This window comes from Belonocnema kinseyi, chromosome 5 (genome assembly GCF_010883055.1).
Source record: "Belonocnema kinseyi isolate 2016_QV_RU_SX_M_011 chromosome 5, B_treatae_v1, whole genome shotgun sequence".
Lineage (NCBI taxonomy): Eukaryota > Metazoa > Arthropoda > Insecta > Hymenoptera > Cynipidae > Belonocnema > Belonocnema kinseyi.
This window is the reverse complement of record NC_046661.1, coordinates 82,281,409-82,292,927: the sequence shown is the minus strand read 5'-3', so window position 1 is coordinate 82,292,927 and position 11,519 is coordinate 82,281,409.

The following is an 11,519-nucleotide window of genomic DNA, read 5'->3' as shown; positions in this document are numbered from 1 at the left end:
ACTACGAGGCGCTATCGACGATCTACTTGAGCAGCTTCTTTTCCTCCGAGAGATCGAGACCGTGTCCGCCACTCACGGGGGCACGAGTGTACTCGTGGCCGAGCAAACGGGCCCCCTGGATCTCGCCCCAGAGTAAAAAGAGAGGTAAGACCTCGCGCGAGACAAGTTCAGCTGGCCTCGGCGGCCATGTCGCTGTGCTTCGTCCAGGGCCGTACTCCACCAATACCGGGCCACCTCTGGATCTCTTTCTACTTTCGCCGGCTCACATCGCACTACAACCCCGAAGATCCTTGGACCAAAACAGTCCGACTTAAATCAGTCTGGTCCTGATGTTCACTTCTGATGTGCACAAATCACTGACTCTGTTCCTTTTATACTACTTTTCACTCTCTTTTCTTCCCTTCACTTGATTCGCCCTTTTCTCACTTGCAACACGATCACGTCTTTTAACTGAACATCACTATTATTGTGTAGGAATGATATCCAGACATAACTTGAGCAAATCTCGCTGTCGCGCACGAAAGCGAAAAAACCACACTTACTACTTCCGACTCGCGGCGTGCCCTCTTCGTTTCTGAGCGTTCGACCGCCGGCTGCGCTCAACTCGGTGTCGCTGCTCGCTCGTGGTCTGTGGGTGGGGTACATCGCGCATGCGCCCTTACTATCCGATGTCTCCCCTCCTGCCCCGCAGTACTCCACCGCCATGGGTAGACGACGGCACGACCGAACCCCCACCCCACCCACACTTCGACGCCATTCCCTTAGGCCAGACGTGATACTTCATTCATGCTCGTATTGTACAACCAGGGCCGACGCCTCCTAAATTTCGGCCCCGCTTCCGTCCAGCTGCGGAAGAACGGAAGTAAATTTTCCGCCAATTTTCATGAGCTGCGGAAATAAAGGCCGGAAGTCGTCCTTTCTTTCCAGGGTTCCCTGGGGTTTCGAGGAGAATAGGACGAACATCTTTTGTATTAGCTTCGCTTCCTTTCATTTCTTTATTTTTGATCGAGGCTAGCCGGAAAATTGTGAAGAATTTCCATACATTTGTTTTGAAAGGTATTTGCACTAAATTAATAATACTAAAGGCTTTCAGTTACTGAATTGATTGCATTTTAAATACTAATATTGAAACAGTTCGATATTTAATTACTTTCAGTTTGGAATTTTTATGATTTCTTAAAATCTCTTTACTTTGTTTCACTAAAAAAGAATGAAATATTAGTAATTTGAAATTGTATAAATATTTCACTTAATTGTATGAGATTTAAGTAAAGCAATAGTTTTTTATTTTTTAGAATTTTTTTTGTAAATTTTTTGTTTTTTAACACAGTTTTTCAGCGTTTTAAATAATGTTATCAACTAGCAGGGAACATCGTGACTGGAATACAGTCCTGGAACCGTTAGATCTAGGAGAGTAAGATGGATCTTCTCTGTAAATCCAGTGATTCTAAAATCTAAACTTAATTCTCAACGGAATGGAATATGCACTCTGACTTTTCACGAGAAGTTCTGTTTTTGCTTACACGCACTAATTCCTGCATACCAACAATTCTTAGTATCGCTTAAAAATAACGTCACACATAGTTTCATTTGATTTATTCTTTGTTAATTACTTTTTTAAGGGACAATTTAAAAAATAAAGTTCAATTTTTGTTCTTACTTAAAAAGTATAGGAGATGCAGTATCGGAAAATAAAAACTATAAGTAACAATAATTGAGTAAACTAAATAATCCGAAAGTCAAATCATTAAGAATGTTTCTATTTCTAGCCTATCCTTCAATTCATAAAAGATACTATATATCGTTAATTACTACAAAAAAATTTAATTAAATTTTTTATTGAAGCTTTTTGCGGAATATTTTAACAAAATTAAGTTTAAGAATAGATTTGTATAAAGCTTTCACATTACTTATGTAATAATAAATACCCACTCATTTTTAGATTTTTAGACTTTTTAAAGTCCAAAGTGTCTTTATCCTTATAGATTGTATTTGGCTGATTAAAATGCCAGCGTAAACGTTAAATATGATACGGTCTAGTTTTGCCTACGCGGACACTAAGCACGAAGTGGCAGGCGTGTTTTTTCAGCTCAGGTTGCACTAAATAAAAAGATATTCGCTAAGTAACGCGCTGTCAATCTCGTATCTCTTTTTCCATTTGTTCTCAACCAATTTCACATAATTTTTTTTTTATTTAAACTAAATATCAAAATTACCGTTGGGAATTTTCAGTACGGCTAGCGAGAGTAGTTTTAAAAATCACTGACTTTGAAACCTGACTACTCGGTCGAAAAAGGAACGAGAACTTTTTTTACAAAACCGTTAAGAACGGGTAATTAAAAAATGTCTCGAATTTTGTACCTTGACTTCTATTAATGAAATGACCTAGGAAAGTTTTAGAAAAATCTGAAATTTATACCAAATAGTCTTTGAAGCTTTATCTTTCATTCAAGCTGATAACATTTTAAAAATTCTCATGGGTTCCTGAGATATGACGAAATGTCCAAGCCGACTGAAACACGGCCCAGAAACGCTTGGACATTTTTAGTCATATCTCGGAAATTCATAAAGGTTTTTGAATTTTTGCTAGCTTACAATAAAGACAAGACTTCTCGTCTCTAAAGAGCACAGAAACACGTATAAAAAAAAAACTTGTGAGAAGTGACTCCCGGCTGGATTCGAACCTCTGACCTGCGATTCATCAGTTTTTTACCTATCCATTCAGCCAAAGTCGCATCATTTTTGTTAATTGTTAATTATTACAATTTGGATGTCAAACACTTCTATTTTAACCTTAGCTTACACAACCATGAGAAATTACATCTCCAGTAATAATATTAATAAAAGAAAAGGAAATTCCTGTACATTGTTACTGAAATTGATGCAGACTATTTGTCTGGACTTGAGAACTTCATCAAGATTATTTACTAATATCGACTGCTACGTGGGATGCATCAACCAGATGATCGATGCATATCAATCATCCTCAATATGAAAACACATGCTCCATATCGTCTCCTAAGTAATGCAGCTAACTGAGGAGTGCCCAGTTGAACTAATAAGGCGGCATGTAGAACTATACTTAGCACGTGATACTCGTGTGTGGGAAGACGCTCAAGGTCTCCACCCGAGTATTGAATTACAGACTCGCCTTCGAAAAAAAATTGATCCACACCAATATATGTATATCAACACCCATTTGACCCCCCAGAAACCACAGAGCGTCCCTATCAAACTTGCAATTTCCTCTCGGACTGGAAAGGCCTTTCTCCTTCGCGGAAGGATGACCGCAAGGACGACGAGACTCATTCACTGGAACCGAACTCGTGAATTTAGCCCAGCCGTTTAGCGAAGGATCGACAAGGTGAGTGTCCGGGGTTCGAGTCCTGGCCGATAATATTTTTTTTTCTAATTTTTTGGGAAAGGATAGCAAGAGTTAAACTTGTAAAAAAGGTTTGGATACTTCTTTTAAAGTTTTTTACTTAAATTTTCATTTATACTGTAATACAACAGTTCAGTTTTGGGCACTATTTATTATATTAATAGGAAAATAGAAAGTGATCTAAAGATCTAGGCAAAGTGACAAACACGATTCGCGTGCGGTTTAGTTTTCTAGGGAGGATATCCGGTGTACTACGGTACGGAAATGCATCCCGTCGGCGTCCACGTGTAACGAGTCAACCAACAAATGCATTTCCGTCACGCCTTCCGAATCGTATAACTTTACCCTGTATGTGAACCACGTGCCGTTGAAGGGTCTTAATTAATTTGTTCTCCCTTTCATCAAGTGCAGTACAAATGAAAAGACTTTCAAGTAGTTTAAGGTTAATAGCTATCTTTCGAATATTAAAACACTTATTCTTTTTTCTTACTCTTTTCCTTTAGATTCAACCATAAAGATAAAAAAAACCAAAGACTGGAAACCAAAAAGACCATTACAAAGGAAACCGGGATGGGTTGACATCTCTAGGGTTCGATTCCCGGTAAAATAACTTTCATTCATTCATTCATTCATTTTGTTGTTGAGGATTCATCTGCTTGCTGAAAATTTGTTTAATTTTTGGAAAAAATTAATTTTTTTTACTCAAAATTTAACTATGTCATTTTTTATTTAAAATTGTATCTTGTTTAGTGAAAAATTCAACTATTTCGTTGAAAATTTACGTTTTTTAGTTGAATATTCAATATTTAGTTGAAGGTTATTCTTTTTTGGTTGAGGATTTAACAAAGTTGAACTACTTTGTTAATTTTTTTGTCTGAAAATTTGGCTATTCCATTTTTGGTTAAGAATGTAATATAATGTTGAAAATTTACTATTTGGTAGAAATATAACTTATTTTATTAAAAATTCATTTTTTGGGGTAAAAATAATTCTGGCTTATTGAAAATTTATCTTTTCGGTAGAGCATTCAAATATTTTGTTGGAAATTTGTCTTTTTTTGGTTGGAAATTCGTGCTTTTTTGTGTATCGATAAGATTTTTTTTAACTGAAAATTTAACTGTTCCGTTTTTGGTTAAAAACATATTTTTTTTGGCGAAAATTGCCTTGAAAATTAATTTGAATAGATTGATAATTCGTTTTTATTTGTTGCTGAAAATTAGTTGTTTTTTTTTTTATTTCAAAATATAATTATTTCATTTTCGGTTGTAAAACCCTCCTTTTTTAGTTGAAAATTCAAATATTTCGTTGAAAATTCATGTCTTTTTTGAAAATGTATGCGTTTTGTTTAAAATTTCTCTTTTTTGATAAAAAATGAAGTTTCTTGGTTGAACATTCATCTTTTTGGTTTTAAAAATTTATCACTTTTTGTAACAATTTTAACTTTTCAAGTTAAAATATCAACTATTACATTTCTGGTTGAAAATTCTTTTGGATCGAAAATTCATCTTTTTTGGTTGGTTAAAAATCAAAGTTTTAGTTGACAATTAAACTCTTTAGTTAAATTTCGTACTTTTTCCCCGAAAATTAATATTTCTTTCTAAAGATTTATAATTTTAGTTAATAATTCAATGCAAATTTAATGATTCCACTTTTGGTTGAAAATTCATCTTTTTTGGTAGAAAATTATTCTTCTTGGTTGAAAGTTTATTCTTTTTTATGTTTTGTTCAATTGTCTTTTTTTTCAAATAAATTTTTTTTTAAAACATTTAACATTAAATGTCTTATTGAGAATTCATTTCCTTTTTCTTGATGAAAAATCAACTACTTGGTTCAAAGTTGGTATACTTTGACAAACAATAAATATCTTTCTTGCTTGCATATTGATAATTTGAGTTAAAAATTAAAATATTTGATTGTAAATTAACTAATTTTTTGACAATTTATATTTTCGAGTTGAAATTGCAGTTTTTTTGTAGAAAATTTGTCTTTTTGGATTAAAAATTCATGTCCTTTGTTAAAAATTAAACCATTTATTAAGAAATAAATAATTTATTTGAAAATTTAAATACTCTTTTAAATATTTGTTTTTACTTTTCTTAAAAATTTATTTCTTTATCTGAAAATGCAGCTATTCTAAGTTGAAAATGTTACCTTCAAAAATGAACAAATTAAAAAATATTCTCGAAAAAATGCATACAGATAAACAATTTGGTTATAAAAATTAGTTTTTTTTGTGGGTAAAAACGAATTTTGTATCTGGAAATGTTGCTTTTCCAGTATTGTAAATTTATCATTTTAGTTGAGGATTTAGCTAATTTGTTAAAAATTCTTCTTTTCCGCTTTAAAAGTCAACTTGAAAAAAAAAGGATTCGACTTTTCAGTTAAAAAATTGAAATATTTTGTTAAAAATTGGCCTATTTCCTTAGAAAATTATTATTTTTTGTTAAAAATTTATTTAGTTAGTTGAGGATTCAACTATTTTGTTCAAAATTGTTTTTGTTTCCTTAAATTAATTTGGTTGACATTCTTTTTTGAAAATTAGTTTTTCTTAATTGATAATTTTACTGTTTCATTTTTTGTTGAAGACTGATCTTTTTAGTTGAAAAATTCATATTTTTGTAGAAAATTCATCTTTGTAAGTTGAAAGTTCAGCAACTTATTAAAAAATTCAACTATTTTGATCAAAGTTTAATCACTTTTTTGAAAATTCCACTATTGTCTTAAAGTTTCGTCTTCTTTCGTTGTTTTCAGCTGGTTCATAGTTTGTTTTTTCAATTAGTTTTTAAACAGAAAATTTATTTATTTTTTTCATTTTTGGTTGAAAACTTGTATTTTTTGCTGAAAACTCAAGTATATTGTTGGAAATTTGTGTATTTTTCTGAAGATTTGTCTTTTAGTTGAACATAAATTGTCTTGGTTGAAAATTCAGCTATTTATTATAAAAAAACTATTTTGTTGAAAGTTTAATTATATTGTTCATAAATTCAACTATTTGTTGAAAATTATTTTTTTTCTTGGATTTTAACTGGTTGATAATTCTTTTTTTAAATAGTTTTTTAAACTGCACATTTGTTAAGAAATTCAACTATTTTGTTAAAAATTTAACTATTTTGTTGAAAAGTCAACTATTCTGTTAAAAATCCGTCTTTTTTTCGCTGATTACCACTTGTTGGTAAGTCGCTCTTTTTTAAATTATTTTTTTAAATTGCAAAATAAAATTTTCTATCTCGCCTTTTGCTAGAAAATTCGCTTTTTGGTCAAAAATTAATCTTCTCGGTTGAAATTTCAGATATTTGTTCATAAATTCAACTATTTGGTTAAAACTTTAACTATTTTGTTGAAAATGCAACTATTTTGTTAAAAATTCGTGTTTTTTTCGTTGATTCTAACTGGCTGATAATTTTTTTTTAATGAGTTTGTTTAACTGCAAATTGAATTTTTTTTTTGAAAATTCGTCTTTTCGTTGAAAATGAATTTTCTTGTTTAAAAATTTATCTTCGAGGGTTAAAAATGCAGCTATTCACAACAAAATTTTAACTATTTTTTAAAGGTTAAATTATACCGTGAAAATGCATTTTTTCGTGGATTTAAACTATTTGATAATTTCTTTTCATTCTTTTTAAAAATATTTTCTTAAAAAGAAAATTTTCTGTTCCTTCACTGATTAAAAACGTTCTTTCACTTAAAAATTGAATAATTTGATTGAAAATTCATCTATATTGTTGTGAATTCATCTTTTTGTAGAAGATTAATCTTGTGGTAGTAAATTAATTTTCTTGGTTGAAAATTCAGGTATTTGTTAAAAAATTGAACTATTTTGTTGAAAATTTATATATTTTGCTGAAAATTTGTCTTTTGATAAAAAATTCTTTTTTTGGTAGAAAATTAATATTTTCGTTAAAAGTTCAGGCATTTGTTAATAAAGACAACTATTTTGTTTAAGGTTGAACTATTTTGTTGAAAATTCAACTATTTGTTAAATTCATCTTTTTTTACTCAAAGATTCAACAATTTTGTTGAAAATTCATCCTTTTTGATAAAAAATTTATCTTTCTTGGCTGAAAAAGAACTTTTTTGTTGATAGGTCTAAAAAATTCGTCGTTTTGTCTTTAAAATTGATTAGATATTCAATTTTTGGTTAAATATTTTCCATTATAACTTGAAAATTCACTATTTATGAGACATTTTTGGTTGTTGAAAATTTGCCTTTTTAACTGAAAATTTAACTGCCCGATGTTTGGTTGAAAACATACATTTTTTTGTCGCAAATTGTTAAGAAAATTAATATGATTTGCTAAAAACTCTTTTTCTTTGTTGAGGATTCAACTAATTTGTTAAAAAAAAATTTTCGTTGAATTCAATAGGTTGACAATTCATTTTTTTGTGGTTGAAAATTAGTTATTTTTTTAATTGCAAATTTAACTATTCCATTTTCTGTTGTACACCGTTCTTTTTTTATTTGAAAATTCAACTATTTCGTCGAAAATTCATGTATTCGTTTTTTTGAAAATTTGATAGAAAATTAATCTGACTGGTTATAAAGTCATCATTCCGAGTTAAAAATTAAGCTATTTAGATGACAATTTTGACTTGTAATTACAAAAATTTGCAGGAACTTTTTTTACTTTCTTGAATGAAAAATATATATTTGTTTAAATTTCGACCATTTGGTTGGAAATTTTATAATTATAGTTGAAAAATAATCTCTTTGGTTGAAAAGTGGACTATTTTGTTAAAAATTCATTATTTATGAATTATTTTCCTAATAAAAATGTAACTTTTACATTCTTGGTTAAACATTTATCTTCTTGGTTTTAAAAATTGATCTCTTTTTGTAAAAATTTAAACTTTTTAGGTTGAAATATAAACTAATACATTTCTGGTTTATAAAAACACTGTTATCAAAGCTTGAATTTTTTCTTTTAAAATTTAACTACTTTTTTTTAAATTTTGCCTTTATTTGTTGATTTTAAGTAGTTGATAATTTGGATTTTCTTTTGAAAATTATTATTTAACTGCAGATAGGATAGGTAAATTTTCAATTGTCAAAACAATTTAAAAAAAGAGAGAATTTTCAACACAACAGTTCAATTTCCAGCCAAAGAAATTAATTTTTAACTAAAAAGTTGAATCTTCAATAAAAAAATGCATTTTTAAGAAAGTAGTTCAACTTTAAAACTTAAGTGTTAAATTTTTAAGAAAAAAGATTAATTTTAAAGAAAAGTATTAATTTTCTACCGGTAAAAAACAAATTTTCAATTAAAAAAGATTAATTTTAAAACAAAAATATTAATTTACTACAAAAAATAACATAATTTTAATAAAATTCAAGAATTCTCAACCAAAAAGTTGAATTTTCAACTAGAAACCTAGATTTTTAAACAAAAGGATTAATATTCTAGCAAAAAAACGAAATTTTAAACAAAATTCAAGAATGCTAAACCAAAAAGTTGAATTTCGCACCAAAAATAATTTTTAAACAAAAAATATAATTTACAATAAAAAAAAATGAATTTTTAACAAAATTCAAGAATTCTCAACCAAAAAGTTGAATTTTCAATTAAAAAAGACGTATTTGTACACAAAAAGATTAATTGTCTACCGAAAGAAGAATTTTGATCCAAATTCAAGAATTCTGATGCAAGAAGTTGAATTATCAATTAAAAAAGAATGTTTAAATAAAAAGATTAATTTTTAGTCAAGTTTAAGAGTTGGCAGTCAAAAAGTTGAAGTTTCAACTAGTAAAAGATACATTTTTCTACAAAAAGATTAATTTGCCACCAAAAAAGACGAATTTTCAATCAAATTCTAGAATTCTCCACCAAAAAGTGGAATTATTATGAAAGAAATTTTTTTAATTTTTGAGTAAGTAGTTTAACTTTAAATCCTAGTGGTTACATTTTTAACCAAAAACATGAATTTTTAAAGAAAAATATTAATTTTCTGCAGAAAAAAACTAATTTTTAACAAAATTCCAGAATTCTAAACCAAACAGTAGAATTTTCAACTAAAAAAGATGAATTTTTAAACAAAAATATTAGTTTACTACCAAAAAGACGAATTACTAATAAAATTCTAGAATTCTTAACCAAAATGTTGAATTTTTAGAATGAAAGATTTTTTTCATTTTTATGGAAACAGTCTAACTTTAAAACCTAGTTGTTAAATTTTTAACCAAAAGGATGAATTTAAAAAAAAATATTAATTTTTTACTGAGAAAAACGGATTTATCAGCTAAAAGAATGAATTTTTAAACAAAAAGATTAATTTACTACCATAAAGACGAATTTTTAATAAAATTCAACGATTCTCAACCAAAAAATTGAATTTTTAACTAAAAAGATAAATTTTCAAACAAAAAGATTCATTTACAACCAAAAAAGAAGAATTTTTAATAAAATTCGAGAATTCTAAAACCGAAAACTTGAATTTTTATGAAAGAAAGAAAAGAAAATATTTTAATTTTTAAGAAAGAAGTTCAACTTTAAAACCCAGGTCTTAAATTTTTAATAAAAAAAAAATAATCTTTAAACAAGAAGACAAAGTTGATACAAAAAAAATAATTTTTAATAAAATTCAAGAATTCTCAACCAAAAAGTTGAATTTTTATGAAAGACATAAAAAAAATTGTTTTTATATTTTAAAAAAGTAGTGCAATTTTAAAATCTATCTGTTAAATTTTTAACCAAAAAATAAATCTTTAAACAAAAAGATTAATTTTCTACCGAAACAAACAAATTTTTAACAAAATTCCTGAATTTTCAAACAAAAAGTTGAATTTTGAACTAAAAAAGATAAATTTTCAGACAAAAATATTAATTTACTAGCAGAAAGACGACTTTTTAATTTAGATTCAATAATTCTTAACCAAAAGCATGCATCTTTAAAAAAAATATTAATTTTCTACAGAAAAAACCAATTTTGAACCAAATTCCAGAATTTTATACCAAAAAGTTGAATTTTCTAACAAAAATATTAATTTACTACCAAAAACATTAATTTAGTAGCAAAAAGACGACTTTTTAATAAAATTCAAGAATTCTCAACCAAAAGCATGCATTTTTAAAGAAAAATATTAATTTTCTATAGAAAAAACTAATTTTTAACAAAATTCCAGAATTGTAAACCAAAAAGTTGAATTTTCAAATAAAAATATTATTTTACTACCAAAAAGACGAATTTTCAATAAAAGTCTAGAATTCTCAACCAAAATGTTGAATTTTTAAGAAAGAAATAATTTTTTTCATTTTTAAGGAAGCAGTCCAACTTAAAAACCAGTAGTTAAATATTTAACCAAAAAGATGAATTAAAAAATATATATATTAATTTTCTACCGAGAAAAACGGATTTTCAGATAAATGAATGAATGTTTAAGCCAAAAGATTAATTTACTACGATAAAGACGAATTTTTAATCAAATTCAAGAATTCTCAGCCAAAAAATTGAATTTTTAACTAAAAACATAAATTTTAAAACAAGAAGATTAATTTAAAACCAAAAAAGAAGAATATTCAAAAAAATTCAAGAATTCTGAACCAAAAAGTTGAATTTTTATTAAAGACATACAAAAATTGTTTTTATATTTTAAAAAAGTAGTTCAACTTTAAAATCTATCTGTTAAATCTTTAACCAAAAAATAAATCTTTAAACAAAAAGATTAATTTTCTACCGAAACAAACAATTTTTAAAAAAATTCTAGAATTTTCAAACAAAAAGTTGAATTTTCAACTAAAAAAGATGAATTTTTAGACAAAAAGATTAATTTACTAGCAGAAAGACGACTTTTTAATAAAATTCAATAATTTCTAACCAAAAACATGCATTTTTAAAGAAAAATATTAATTTTCTACAGAAAAAACTAATTTTTAACAAAATTCTAGAATTGTGAACCAAAATGTTGAATTTTCAAATAAAAATATTAATTTACTACAAAAAAGACGAATTTTCAATAAAAGTCTAGAATTCTTAAACAAAATGTTGAATTTTTAAAAAAGAAAGAATTTTTTTCATTTTTAAAGAAGCAGTCCAACTTTAAAAGCAGTTGTTAAATATTTGACCAAAAGGATGAATTGAAAAAAATATATTAATTTTCTACCGAGAAAACGGATATTCAGCTAAAAGAATGAATATTTAAACA